General features: G+C 42.0%; 1 protein-coding gene and 1 long non-coding RNA gene across 3 annotated transcripts in view; one reads left to right on the top strand and one right to left on the bottom strand.

The window, feature by feature from the left end:
* The window catches only part of apaf1 (apoptotic peptidase activating factor 1), a 52,930-nt gene that overhangs the window by 28,496 nt on the left and 8,608 nt on the right, over positions 1-15,826 (top strand). The window lies entirely within an intron of this gene.
* LOC141762095 (uncharacterized) lies at positions 1,290-1,875 on the bottom strand. The gene is made up of 3 exons (XR_012592723.1): positions 1,734-1,875; positions 1,493-1,585; positions 1,290-1,363 (listed from the first exon to the last, which is right to left on the bottom strand). It is a non-coding gene; the product is annotated as an uncharacterized LOC141762095 (long non-coding RNA).

Below are 15,826 nucleotides of genomic sequence, written 5' to 3'. Positions count from 1 at the left end.
TTGTCCACTCCCATGTTGATGAGTTGTAGCCTTTGTTGCCTAAACCTAAAGAAGTTGTAGTTTTTGTTGCCTAAACCTAAAGAAGTTGTAGTTTTTGTTGCCTAAACCTAAAGAAGTTGTAGTTTTGTTGCCTAAACCTAACTGTTTTTTTTGCAGTGCAAATTAATAAATACACATGGTATAAAAAATGACAGAATTAGCGAAAAGGCCATTTTTCATCTGTATTCCCTGGCCGTGGTGTTACTAAAGGCTTTCCTAAAACACATCGAAAACAAAAACCGGGCATGCAGTATAAAAGTCTTCCTAAAATACAATACGTATTGTTCATATTTGTTTTTCTAAATATAGATTTGTACCTGTTTTACCCTATAAACTGTGACCAAACTGGAAACCAAACTGTCACAGCCATTGAAGTCTAACATACAGTTGATTAAAAAGGAAAATAAGGCATTAGCACGACTGCATCCAGCTAGCCAGGACTTTCTGTTGTACCAGCTACGAGAGAAGCCTCGCATATACTCCTTCCCTTTTTCACTAGCCTGCTGTTTTATTACAAGGTCGGGTTGATCTTGGCCCAGCTCTTTCACCTGTAGTTTATCCGCCAAAGTTCTCCTCTGAACGACTCTTGGAGGAGAGATTTTACCGAGTTAGGGTTCGGTCTTGAAGTAGTGGTCGTGCTCACCATTGTCATGCAGTTAAAATGCCCCCCGTAGAGACAAGTCCTGACTTTAGCAGTAGTTGGCTTGGGGGCGATAAAATAATCGCCCTTTTCAGATTAGATTTGAGGACGCCGATTGGCTAAATTGAATGTCATACGTTCATATCTTGAATCAGCAATTGGCTAAACTGCTACACAGACCCGCCTGTTGTGGGCGATTTCTCCGTCACCCCAGAGCTGAACTTCAGACATACATTTGACATTTTGCACAGATGATTTTCTGTCATATTTTACACATATTACTGGGTGAATTCCATATTTGAAACAGAAAATATTGCCAATTTATATCATTTATTGGCTGTGTGTGGCTGAAGGAGGGTAACGCCATAGTGCTCCCTATTGGCCAGCCGCCACTGCTCTACAGACTATCACAGTCTGAGAGACAAACACTCACAGTCATGCAATCACTGCATGGCTGTGCGCGGCTGAAGGAGGGCAGCGCCATGGCGTCCTCTATTGGACAGCCTCCCCTGGTCAGCCGACTATCACAGTCTGGCTGACACAGAGACAGACAACCATTCACACTCATGCACTCACTGCATGTCTTTGAACCCACAAAAATGTACAACCGGAGCATGATGAGGTTCAGCGTGGCGTCCGGCAAAGGGGGACCGTTCTCATTGGTCCCTCTTGTCGTTCAATGACCTATATGATGAGCATTTAATCCACACATTAGTAAAGGTTGAACCTGTAACTTCCCGATAACTAAAGACATTTTTGATCAGAATTTCTTTAGAACAAGTTGAAGTGTGTTGTTGTCATAAGAGAACCTACCTGATTCGGCCGGCACGCGAACGACGGCTGCTCCTCTGTTGCTGTCCTCGTCGTGTCTGCTTCATGACTTGGACCATGCGGTGCCACGAGGGTCTGTGTACAATAAATCTTGTTTGAATCTCTTGAATCTTAACAGTAAATGAAACCCCCCAAACTCCAAATATGCCAAATGTCCAATTTTTCTGCCGATCAGATTTCAAATAAATTGATTCCAGGTGTGTGTTGGCATTAGAGAACCTACCTGTTTTTGTGAGCACCCTTTCTTGGTTTCCTCTCAGTCTCTTCACTGGGTTTTGGGATGTCTTGTTTGACAACGATTACCAAACTTGGACCGTCTGAGGTTCTCCGCTTGGAAACAGCGCGCCTGCCTTTGTTGGTATCCAGGTGTTGAGTCTGGAAATCTCAAGCCTTGGGCTAAGAACGGCAGAGATCCCAGCTCAATGTTCTTCAGGTTCAATTTTAATGGTGTCAGAAAGTCAACACAGGTTACTCAAATGAATCACATGATGCTGTACAAGTATTTTGCAAAAAGCAGAGTTTTCACGGTGTTTAATATCAACAGACATAAACACAACCAAAACCCGAGCAGGTCCGGACACGTCTGTCCGGACGCAACTGCCCGCGTTCCTTACATCATAACCTTATATACTTGGAACAAAGAACTCACCCCTCTTTTCCTGTCATCATAAATCGTAGTATTCCTCAATTCTACTGGTCTCTGTCTTACTAATCAGCATATACCCTCTGCCATACATATGATCTTGGTACCTCCTCTGTGGATTCCCTGTTTTGGGCCCCCTGCAGCTGCAAGGTTGCTTGGATCAGCATTACATCACTAGAGCTGTGAGTTACAGTGGCCAGTGTGAGTATTACAGCACTGGGATCAATACAGCAGCACTATGATTGTATGCTGTTTCAGTAGTAAAAACAGTGTTATAGGATTAATACTTTTATCATTGTTTATCACATTTCTATATAGTTTAAAAGGGATTGCTTCCTCACAGGTCGTGCTGTTTCTTCTTCCTGTCGGGGCTTTAGTGCAGAAGAAGAATGTGTTTACTATCATTATTATTATTATTATTCAGTGGGTTTTATTTTCCATCTTATGTTATGCATTCTACGTATTCTGTTTCATTACATTTTTTATCTTATTTTTATGTTTTATAATGTGTTTCTTGATGCTTTTAATGTTTCATGAAAATGCTGAAATGTCCTATGTAAATACACTTCCTTAAATATCGGAAGTCTTAAATCTTCAGTGTAAATCATCAAAAGTGATGTGATGTAACTCCTACCTGTGGTTGTGCGCTGCAGGGCTAGCGTCCAACGTTCTTTTGTTGGCACGCTTCCTTTGGGGCTTCGCTGGCTCAACGTCAGCGGCCCCAGAGCGCTTACAGGGAGGGGCGTTATTTACGCTCGTCTGCCAATTCATAGGACAAGGCTCGTCCCCAATTGACAGGGGAGACATTTGAAGCGTTACCTCCATCATGTCGTCATCCACCTCTCTGACTGCCTGAAACACAATATATTTTGTTTTGGTCATCTGTCATTTTAACCTTAAAAAAGCTAAAACAAAAGTGTCTCTGCCTTTACTACAAATACCAAAAGGTCAGAGGGCTCTGTTACATTACTTCACATCCATTAAGTGTTCATAAAATATTTCATCCAGTAGTAGAATTTCACAAATAAATCATCACATTTACTAAACTTACTCTGCGTCTACGGAAGTTGTTCTTCTTTCTTTTGGGCTTTGCCTCTTTGCGTTGCCTACGCAAGTTGTTCATCTTCCTTCGGGACTTTGCTGGTTGACTTTCAGCGGCCCCGGAGCGCTCAGAGGGAGGGGCGTTATTGTTGCCCGTCTGCCAATTAAAAGGACCATGTTCGTCCCCAATTGAAATGTTAGCCATGTGAAGCGTTACCTCCATCATGACCTCATCATCCTTTCTGACTGCCTGAAACACAATATATTTTGTTTTGGTCATCTGTCATTTTAACCTTAAAAAAGCTAAAACAGAAGTGTATCTGCTTTTACTACTAATACCAAAAGGTCAGAGGGCTCTATTACATTACTTTACATTTATTAAGTGTTCATGAAATATTTCAACCAGTAGTAGAATTTCACAAATAAATCATCACATTTACTAAACTTACTCTGCGTTGTCTACACACGTTGCTCTGCATTGTGGTAGACATGGTTTTCGATGTGTTCAGACGACTATCTGATTTCAGATATGTTTCTGACAGCTCTCAACCGTATGGAAGATATGAAAAGATGAACCCAATTCAGCTGTTCTATAGGTAAAAACTGAGGAATTCAATGGCTTTGTGACATCAATGGCTTTGTGACATTAATGGCTTTGTGACATCAATGGCTTTGTGACATCAATGTGACATCATTGTCACAAAGCATGGAATATACAATAATATTCTAATGATCATTCCACTGGTAGTCACGGAAACAGAGATGGAGTTAAATGGAGTTTATAACGGAACTTGTCGTCACAGCAACCTGTGGTGTTTACTTTATGTTCCACTTCATGATAATAAATAGATCCTGATGGTCAGGTTGGCAGCATATTTTTAATGCTAAATGCAGTACCTGTGAGGGTTTCTGGACAATATTTGTCATTGTTTTGTGTTGATAATTGATTTCCAATAATAAATATATGCATACATTGGCATAAAACAAACATATTTGTCCACTCCCATGTTGATAAGAGAATTAAATATTTATTAAATCTCCCCTTTAAGGTACATTTTGAACAAATAAAAATGATTGTCCCAGCAATGAAATTTTGGATTTTGATTTTTGGATTGAGGCACTACTCATCAGCTTCGTTACATCATCATGACAGTCATAATTATTCTGAGAATCTGCTAACAGATCACTCCATTACAGACTTTTTTTTCTGCTCTCTCTGTCGTCTTCAGCAAGACGTGTGGACTTGATGGATCAGCATGTGGATGTGAGAAGCAGTGATGGATTATTATGCCTGTCTTAAAGGGTGAACCCCCCCCCTGGGTCGCGATGAGCTGTGATTGATTAATCGTACTGTGTGTCGGCCGGACAGCTATGAGAGGACATCCTGCCTGTCGTAGTAATTACCATGACAGAGTGTGTACCTCTTACGACAGATAATATCGCCTGCAGAGTGAGGTCGCATGATGATAATCTAACTGTCTATCTGTTTTAATGATTATTGCCAAGGCGTGTATACGGCCAAACTAAAACTTGGCAATTACGCTCAGGCGCAGAACTTAAAACAGACTTGTTAGTTGACATTAAAAATCCTCTCTCATCCCATAGCTGTTCCATGTTTCTGAGTTTTAGATATGACAATGAAAAGGGGATGATATTCCCATGTAAATATGAAGCAAGTGTGCTCACATGAAATATTTACTGACGTCTAAAAGAAAATCTTGGAACGTTGATTATTTTTCTGCCAGTCTTGGAAAAAGACTTGGCCATCATCTGAACGTTCTCATGAGGGTATTTGGTTTGTATTTATCCTCAGCTGGCGTAAGGGAGAGATTTCATTATGGAGGATCAGTGGGATTGTATTAAATGTGCATTTGGATCATCGATGCAGTCTGATTGATATAGAAGTTTGGCTTGAATTCCATACAAGCAGAACAATGGCTTTACTGAGCAGTACAAACTTTTGTTTGTTCTTAGAAAGTAGAAAGTGGTTAAAAATACATTTTCACCACATTAATTGATAAAAGAATAGGTCACGTTGAAAATGAAGATAAAACATAAATAGAGCTTCTTTATTAAATGAACAAAGCTGCAATAGCTGCACACAGACTAATGACTGAAGAAAATACTAATGTACCAAATGAGCTCAAATTGTGCTTCTGCCTCCCAGACATAAATTAAAGAAATATTTTGTCCCAGTTTACAATAACTTCTAGTTGTACTATATTGAAAAAATACTTATCATTTTGTTCTCTTTCAGTCTCTTTGGAAAGGAACGGTTACAGCAGCAAACTACTTAAAGCTGCACTAATCAATATCTCTAGATTAACATTGGGTGAAAACACTGTGTAATGTGAAAGGTGTTGCTTGTAGTGATGAACCCAAAGAGAATTATCATCTTCTCTCTGCAGTTCCCCTCAGCCGTAGGGAGTGTTTTAGCGTACTTTAGATCATTTTTTTAATTTTACGGCCTTACGACTTTGCGTGGCAGCTGGATTCTCATGATATCATGAGATCGCAGGAAAATCCATCTTGTTAGGCTTCAAGTGTTGCGTTTGTGTCCAGCAAGCCAGATCACAGACAAATCGGCGTCCTGTGAGGGGCTACTGCAGTTAAGGGCGTGGCTTAGGTGTGTGATTGAGAAGTTGGTGGAGACCAAAACAGAGCTAAAAGGAGAGTTAACTTTGTACTTACGTCGTGATCAGGTGGTCTCCTGGCGACGCCACATGAGTGCTAATTTTGCTCTGTGTCTGCTGGATGTGAATAGGTACCTTTTTGCTGACATTATAGGGTTTATAAGGAGATGTGTCAGTGCAGCCCGGTCATACTAAATGGCATATGAATGACACGGTAATTCCAAGTAATTTCATTCTTGTTTTTGGCGTGTCATTTGTACGCCATGCAGTCTGTATTGACTGCAATGAAAACATTTTATTTAGTTTACGTACTTATTTTAAGCCCAAATATGATGTTTTTCCTAAACCTAACTTGTTGGTTTTCTTGCATAAACCGAACTATGGCTGTTACCGTAGTTTTGTTGTGTTACTAATACAGTTTTAAAGTCTATTCTAAAAACATTGTGTCCTATAGTTTGAGAGTTGTTGTGTTTTAATATTTTCTAGTGATGTGTGATGGAGGATTCAGTCCTAACTTTTATTAGTCAACAGCACAAATGAACAATAACCTATAGCTCTGAGCTCCAGTGAATTGTTTTGCAAATTAAACAGAAGAAAAAACAAATAAGAATTTGAAGACTGTGGCAAATCCGATTCTATAGGGGCTATTTGTAAATACCAAGAAGATAAGATTAATTTGGATCATGTGTTAACATAAAAACAACCTATTTAGGCATTGTTGGTGTCATTACTTCAATGATTGTTAATTGATTGTAATCTAGGGGCATTGAAATTGTTTCCTTTCCCTGAAATGCACACCATTCAGATAAGCACTACAGTCCTTACACAGATACTATAGTGTAGTATGCACTGATACTCATTGCTGTGACATTATTCCTGAAGAGAACAATTGGAAAAATACATAAAAATAAACCGAACAGGGCAGAAGAGGCATGTTTTTCTTATCGTGATGTGATTCAGTGGAGGGTTCTCAGCTATCAGCTCCTCTCAGATCACAGCTCTAAACATCAGAAGCTTTTTCTACAGAATGACTCCGTGTGTTGCGGCTGCCGCTGAACAGGATGATGTTGTTATTGGTCGCATAAGAGCAGGAGAAGTGACAGCGGGTGATGTCTCCCATGGTTCCCTCTTAGTTGATGGGTTGATATGATGCAACGCGAGGCGTGTAGCGCGAGGAGTCCTTATTGTTTGCCTCTTTCTATTTGTCTCTTCGGCTCCCCGTGTCGATGCGATGTTTTCTTGTTTGTCCCTGTGTTTTTTTTTTACTCGTCTCTGTCAGTACTCTCTGCCTTAATCATCTCTCAAGCTTTTCCTCTTGTTCTCTCTTGTTTTATCACTCCCTTCTCTGTATGGTTGGGTGAATGGTGTGAGTGTAATTAAAAGCAGCGGGCTATTGTGTGGGGGTACATGTGCTTGTCCAATCCCCTGTTGTGTGTAGGTACCTGTGTCGAGTGTTTAATTAAACATTTCTAATGCTTCTTATCGCCCATTTTTCACTTTACATGATAGAAAAACACAACATATGGGCTTGTGTTTGGTGCATTTGGTTGTAAAATTGCCCGCTTACATGCCTGTGAGCAGATAAAGTGTGTGTTTCAGTGTGTGTGATGAAGCGGTGTGGTCCGGCCCTCTGAGAGAGGCTGTTACATCCTACACTGACTCCCATCAGTCCTCCTCCCTTCTGCTCCGGGTCCTGCCAGGAAATGCTGTACCTGTCTCACACCTGGCCTTGACACACACACACACACACAGACACGCACACACACTCTCCAAGCGGCGATGAGACAATCTGTCACAGTGCCACGATCCAAGAGGGAGACGGCTGGTGTGAAAAGGCTCATCCCGACTGCACGCACACGCCCAGCAGCCCAGAGTAATTCACACCACGTCGCCGCGTTGCAAACAAGACAGCAATATATACTGTAGATGTTTTTTACATTATGAACAGTTTATCAGATTCAGAAGTGTCTTTACCGAGTGAACAGAAACACCAGAGGCTTGTCCTTATTTACCCTTAATCAATATCTCTCTGGAGCTTTCCCTAAGCCAGCTGTCAAACGGCGGGCTGAGGTGCCATCTCATCAGCATCTGTTCTGTCTGTTAATCCTCCGATCTCAGTTTGATTGGACCCACTGATGCAACCATCATGCTGCTATTGATTTTTAGAAAAAGGTCTACATTTTGGGAGAGTAAACCCAATTTAAGCATGTGGGAAAATCGAGACGAGGGAAATTAGTGAAGAGCTAAGACTACTGATTTGGTTCGATAACCTTGAGCAAGACACTGAAACCCCACATGGTTGTACCGGGCAGCTCTCGGGTGTGTATATGTGTGTGTGAACCAGGCGTCAAACCTCCAGGTCTGAAAAGTGAAGCCAATGCTGAAGTGCCTTAAACTTGCATTCTTTCTAACAGCCAGCAGGGTGCGACTCCTCTGGTTGCAAAAAGATGTTTGATTGTATAGAAGTCTATGAGAAAATGAGCCTACTTCTCACTTGATTTATTACCTCAGTAAACATTGTAAACATGAGTTTATGGTCTCAATCACTAGTTTCAAGTCTTCTTCAATACAGCATGATGTTCATTTAGTAAATTATGGTCCAATTTAGAGTCAAATAGACCATAAAGCAGGGGATGATTTAGGGCGTGGCTACCTTGTGATTGACAGGTCGCTACCACGGCGTTGTCCGGTCTGGGAGTTGTCCGTGTTTCTCGTCTTACAACTAAAACCCTTTCAGTGTGTTTTCAGTTCATGAAAGTTAATTATAACCTTTTTGGTCGCCTGAAAATGTCTTATTCAGTGTTTGGTTGTACTTAGCTCCACCCTCTCGTGTCACTTCCAAGATGGTGACGGACAAACAACGAACTTGTGGCTTCAAAACGGCAGTCCATAAACCAATGGGTGACGTCACGGTGACTACGTCCACTTCTTATACACAGTCTATGGTTTAAACTTTGGTGAAATCTGAAACGTGAATTTGCGCCATTGACCAGTGAGCTGTCTTGACTGTTCTGACCACCAAAATGGAGGAAGCTATTATAGCTTATTAGTCACTGATGGTCAAAACCCCCACGTGGTATATTTATTTAAAAAAAAAAAAAAATGGATACCAGGTTGAAACCTGATCTGTAGATACATAGGTGGTGTTCAGCTCAGTAAAGAATGTCAACTCTTAACTGGAACAGGACCGAAATTGCTTTTCTTATTCGCTTGCATGTTCACACACTGACATTTGTAGCACACACACATACACACTTCCAAACAGAATATCCCCAGATGGATGGGAGTGTTTTAGATGACAGTTGTCCCCTGCCACCAGTGTTGTCAGACATCACTTATCAGCCGAGCCTGTGATGGAGGAGAAAGGGAGAAACACAATTTCACCTTATCTCACCTTCTTACGCTCCCCTCGCTTTCATTCTCTATTTTTCCGTCGCTGAGTTCCCACCAGACCTGCTCTTTCTGTGTTCTCCTCTAACGTTATCGCTCTGTTTCACACCTTCATTTTGTTTTTATTTTCTTTCCGCTGTCATTTTCTTTATCTGTCCACTTTTATGACCTTTTGTTTAAGGCCGCCCGCCCTCCCTCGCTGGAAGCTAACGCTCCCAGGCTGTTTAGATTTTTACACATGTGCTATGGTTCGTACCGTGATGCTGTTTTTAAAGGGCGGGTTCATCTGAATCAATATCAGTTTAAGTGTATGTTATATTTAGAATATTTTCACCGCTTTACCTCGCCGTCAGACAGTCCTTTCCGACGGGGAACTGAAGCCTTTATATCGCTGTCTTCAAAGCCACCAGACTCCATTCACAAAAACAGTAATTTTACCTCGCAGAACATGGGAGTTGCTTGTCTACCACTGCTTCGATCGTCTAGTTTAATGTGGCGTCCATACAGCAGTACATTGCTTAACGTCAGTACTTTACTCCAGTCTGATTCTCCCAACTATTGGCATGCTGACCGCCATCTAAGTTACTGTATGTGACGTTAATACACTGACTTTAAGGATGTATATGTACTGTACATGTGGCAGTGTCATCATGCAGAAACCTACGTCAGGTCACGTGGGAAATAGTCTTTAGAAGGGCCCATCAAGATGATGCTTTGTACAGTAGGTTCAGAGTAAAACCATCTCAGATCACTGGAGCTTTCTTTTACCCATCAGGTCTCAGTGTGTCTCTCTCTGCTGCTTTCTCAGCCATCATCGTTAAGCTCATCCTAACGAGGCCTCGGCGGCTAATGAACTGTTACAGCCGGTCGTCTCTAAGCAAAGGGAAGCGGGGGGAAGGAGGGGCAGGAGGACGTGATGAAATGAAGGAGCGAAGGTTGCGCTGACCTTCCCTCAAGAGACATTTGACGGACGGAGAATCTGTCAAAGATTAAGAAACAGTTGCGTAGCAGCGAGCAGTGCAAAAAAGGACAGCAATCGCCTCTCTGAGGGATGGATGGGGTATCAAGCAGTCAAGATTCTGGTATAATGAGATTGACTAAGCCACAAGTAAATGTATATCCATTCTCCCTCACTGGGAAAGACCTCAGTGCTTTCTCTCGAGGCGAACCATCAGTCAGTCCAAGTATTCATTCGTCTTTTGCAGAGTTAGAGTTATGTTGCTCCCGGCTGACTCCGTCCAGAAGTCAGAAATATAACTCGATGCATATGCAAGTTTTTTCTTTGGAAATAACAACAAAACAGGCTATGTGTGCAAAAAAAATACTTTATTTTAGAAACCAAGTAGCAGAGTTGTGATGTAGCGTCAGAACAAAGAACACAGAAGGAGCATCAGACGTTGTGTAGTTTAGATTTTAATGAACTGAGTGTAAGTGTGTCAGCCGAAGTTTTGAGGAAAAGGCTGCAAATAGAAGCACACAACAGAGGTAATGACCTGCGAGACAATGCCACATGATCAAATTCAAAGATTTATCATCGCTTTGCAACTTAGAAACGAGGACCCCACCTTCTTTACAGAATCTAATCCGAGTACACACACTTTTCAATTGTCAGATTAGTGTGATAGATATAGTGTGGAGGTGAATAAGGATCCAGGTTTTGAACTTCTCCCTCTCCTGAGATATCGCGTTAACAAGAATGGGATGGACGTGAGGTCACAGCGACCTTTGACAACAAAATCTAATCAGTTCATCCTTGAGTCCAAATGGACGTTTGTGCCAAATTTAAGGAAATTCCCTCCAGGCGTTCCTGAGGTATCGCGTTTACGATAATGGTATGGACGGACGGACGGACGGACAAGCCGAAAACATAATGAGGAGAAGCACCAGTAGAAACAGCTTGACAATATTGGGTCAAGTGCAAACAAATACAGTATTTAGAATATGAATCAGCAACAACTTCCACGTGCTGCCAAAACTAGTGGAATAATCTTTTAAATCCACGTCGATAGAAGGCAACAAACACCTATAAGAGTGTGCAAAGTTATATCATTTGTCGTATCCTCATTGCAGTTGAGCAGCTACACCTACTGTATATTCATCTAGCCAGAACAAAAGTAGCACTTGAGATCTGATTTTTTTTTTTCTTATAGTGAAACTCATGTCTGCACAAGAGCAGCAAAATGCAACTACACGTGCACAATTTTATGTGGTAATAATTCCATAGTTCAAAGTCCGAAATGCCACTTTTAGACTCCAGATTGACCCAGTCCATTTGTCACTTCTACTACTCAAACTATATGTCAAAGCTCTTGAACAAGCCTGTACTTCAACAACACACACTCGCATTCAGACCCGAGTGGTTTCAGGAAAATCTCGGCAGGCTCTTAAAGTCAGCTATACTGTAAAACTGCCACATTTCCTGACTGAATTGGACTCCCAGACTACAGCACACCTTTCATTGCCGTGTCACAGATTTACAGTATGGCTGACTTTGAGTGCCATATATATATATTTTATCCCCTCAAGGTTTAAAAGTTACAGGACAGGCCTGCAGGAGAGTTTTGACTGGTGCTGCGGCAACAAAAGATGGACTGCAGTGTCAAGTTTATTTTTTCGTTAAACACATGAACACAGGCTGCTTTATAAATAGTCTATTGATATACTTTATTAATAGCTGCATCACTTCTAGTGGCAACCAGGGAGTTGGCTGACTTTCTTGTTTTCTCTCTTTGTGTTCTTTTAATGTTTCAGCGCCGCTTTGAAGAAAACTTCCTGGACACATTTATTTGCAACAGCGTCTGACTGAATTCCCTCATTAACCTTTCATCTGATCCCCCAGCAGCTTTAACATTTGCGCAGCAACATAAAGATCGCCCTGTTGGGTGTTATCGCCGCTGTATGTGTTGGTTAACGCTCTAGCTGCACCCCCCTTGGCTTTTACTTTGATATTTGCACCCCCCCACCTCCTTCAAAATTGGCCCATAGATGGAAATAACACATTTTGATGACTGCTGTTTCTGAGGGGACGTGTATGTAAATGAGGCGGTGTAACAGGCCACCGCGTCGGTTCAGGCAGCGTTCGCACTTTTGATTTCTTTCGACGCTTTTTCTTCCGTCATGCTGTTTTCAGAAGTAAGCACCCCGCAGTGCTGTTCCGGCGTAGCAGCGAGACCTGCCTCTAAAAATACCTACACACACTCATAAGATGCAAAACAGCTCCTGAAAGTGCATTTATCTTTTTTTTCCCACAGAATCTATTGTTCTCTTTTTTTCTAGACGTATTTTAGCACACGCTCTTCCTCGTGTGGTCAAAAAAATGCATCCAGAGTAGATATTTTCTCCATAAGTCCTTGACTTCACAGTCTTCGAACGTGAGATAAAGCGAGAGCGAAGAACTTTGAAAGAGTTAAGCTCGGAACAAATGTGCCCTGGTTTTCCGTGCTCTTGTTGTCAGGCTCGGGGTATAAACACAGGCCGGTGAAATATTTATCTGTCTCCAGGAGGCAGTTGTTTCCCCTGCGTTGCTCATTAAGCCAGGGTTAATTGTCTCTCTGGCTGGAGAAGAAGGGCCTTTGTGTGTGCGAATCACAGCGAGACGAAATGAGGCAGAGTGGAGATGGGAGATCAGTGATAGAGGATGAGGTGGAGGGGGCTGGAGATGCTGTATGCTTTGTAAAAATGTGTGGATATAGACACACGCTGAGCGACTTTCTCCTATTCTATCTCTCTCTCTTTCTCTTGTCTTTCCTACTTGCTTTTACACTTGCTTTGTCCCTTTTGTCTTATTTTCTTAACTTCTTTTTCAGTCTTATTCTGCTGTTTTCACACATCGATTTGAACCTTAACCTTCCTCCATTCTTCCAAACCGCTGGTTTGCTTTCTTCATTGTTTACTGTTGTTCTGCTATGTGGTGCATTAAGTGCAGCTGGTAATGTCAAAAAAGTGTTGGTACGGAGAGATCGGATCCACAAACCAACGTTGTGTTACTAGTAAGGCTGTCAATCGCGATTACGATAGTACTTTATTGTCATACAGGTCTGAAAGTTGTTTTGCATCACAGCAGCTCCATTTGCAACATCACAAAAAGGACAAAGACAAGAAACAAGGATACGTACATTTAAACGTTACAATCACAGAAGACGATATTCAGGGCCCTTCAACACACATTTGATCTGGGATTAGGCTCCATATTTAGTTTAATTACATGATTTTCCATAGTTAATCGTGATTAATCGCAAATTAATCACACATTGTGATTGATTATCATCAACTTGGCATGTCTGTAAAGGGGAGACTCGTGGGTACCCATAGAACCCATTTTTATTCACATGTCTTGAGGTCAGAGGTCAAGGGACCCCTTTGAAAATGACCATGCCAGTTTTTCCTCGCCAACAACGTAAGTTTGGAGCGTTATTTAGCTTCGCGACGAGCTAGTATGACATGGTTGGTACCAATGAATTCCTTAGGTGTTTTAGTTCCATATGATACCAGTATCTTCACTCTAGCTTTAAAACTAAGCCCGCTACAAGCTATAAAATCACGAAATGTCTATCAAATTATTCCTTTAAGTGCTGGTGGACAAAAATACATTTTGATGTACACTTGAAAACTCAAAGGGAGCGCAACCATCTGCATAGCATTAAAGTATAAATGAATACTCCTATTCCACTACCCTAATAGGAAAAAAAATGCTCCGGTAATCAATGAACCATTTTATCTGTCGCGTTTTCTTCATCAATACGCTAAAGTCATCTTGCCGTGATCGTGCTACATATTGCGTTCTGACTGCAAACTTGACTGAAACTTGCCGTTCCTCCTGGTTCAGTGGTCTGAGAGCAGTTATTCTCCTTTTAATCTACATCTGGGTTTGGAAAAAGCAGTAAACTACCGGTGTGAAAGAGCTCTATAGTCTGCACTTTATCTTCTTTCTCTGCATCATTTCCTTCTCTTTCTCAGCACTCACATTATCCTTTTTATATTCCTCTATCTCTTTTCTTCCAGCTCCTCTTTTCCCTTTCTTTTTTGCATATCCCTTGTTCTCTCTCTCTCTCTAATGTTTTCTTTTCATGGATCCGTCTCTCTTCCTCTGTGTGCTCCCTACGATCCATATTCATTTCCGTTTCCTCGCTGGTTGCATCTGTGATGAGAAAAAAAAAAGAGTTGGCGGTGGAAATAAAGGAATGCGGGTGGGAGAAAGTGCAGAAAGAAAGACGGTGCGTAGAGGATTGTCTTAGCATCAATATTTCAGTGGATGGAACTTTGGATGAATAATTCAACCTCCGTGTCACACTGTTTCCCTCTCTGCGAGACTCTTGGCCTGGTCGCACACACACAAAATCCCCCCACTTTTTCCCTCTGAAATTGAGGTGGCCTTGCAAAAACCCGCCTGAATCTACCCCAGCTGGTCTCCCCTCTTTCTTTAATCTGCCTCCATCCATTGTGAGCCTCCTGCTAGAGTCTTTTATGATTTTTTATAAAGTGTAGACCTATTCCCTCTGGACTCTGTATCTGAGCTATTTATGTAAGAGGAAGATGAATTACTTCCCTCCACCCCTTCTGAAAGACGCAACTGTGCGCCCGCTCACGCCCAAGCATCTCTCTGGCCCTCACAAGAACACACATGGACAGGTATTTCCGTTATGTAAGCGGCGCCGACTTTCCCTCCGGTAGCCTGAATAAGCAGACCTATTTAGCTTTCGGGAGAGCTAACGGGCGAGGGCCTGTCGGAGCAGATTTAGTGCTCCTCCGCTGTTCGCTGAAATGAATCAGGGTCAATCACATCCCCGGCTTTCCCCAGATGTGATTTTGACCCGTGCGTATGAGAGCGTGACACTGAGAGGGAGCTTATCTGAACACGCAGAATGGTGTGGCTCTATAGATAAGAGTTCAGAATCCCCTCTTGTTGTCTGTCATCATGTTTTCCACCAAAGCAGATGATAGCATATACTCTCCACCCCCTACTTCTGGTCTCTTTTTATTCTGTCATCAATACTCTTCAAATACAACTACTGATGGAGTTGCAGCTTTTCTATTCTCGCAATGTCACGGGATCACACGAGAATCACGGGGATCGCACATTACATGAAAACCCATGTCAGGCTTCAAATCATTTGTTTCCGGGCAGCCAGTGACCGTCCAGTCGGCATCCTGTGAGGTCATGTCATGTCTAGAAGGTACCCCACAATTTGTGAAACCCTTCCAAGATGGTTAAAGTTAAGATAGGTCATCAGGCAGCGAGTCTTGCAAGAGCTTTTGCAAGTTTTTGCACGTTTTCCGCAAATTGTGGGTTACTTTCTAGACCCAATTAGCTACATGCGTGGTTTAGGTGTGTGTGAGGCGACACAGAGAGGCGACTTAAACAATAATGGCGGCTCCTGAAGAGGTTAGCGTAGCTGCTTTAGCATCGGTTATATCAGAACTGGAGAGCATTTCTTTATTTAAAGAAGAGCAAAGAATGACACTGAAGGCTTTTCTCAGTGGAAAAGATGTTTTCGCTCTTCTCCCTACTGGCTTCGGGAAGAGTTTGATTGACAGATGGTTCATCCAATCACCTGTCAAGTATTTTCTTTGAAAGTGCCTGTCCTTTTCCAAACAGTTTCCATTGACGGC

The sequence above is a fragment of the Sebastes fasciatus genome, chromosome 23 (assembly GCF_043250625.1).
Source record: "Sebastes fasciatus isolate fSebFas1 chromosome 23, fSebFas1.pri, whole genome shotgun sequence".
NCBI classification, from domain to species: domain Eukaryota; kingdom Metazoa; phylum Chordata; class Actinopteri; order Perciformes; family Sebastidae; genus Sebastes; species Sebastes fasciatus.
The sequence above is the reverse complement of the archived record's forward strand: the minus strand, read 5'-3'. Positions and strand labels throughout refer to the sequence as shown.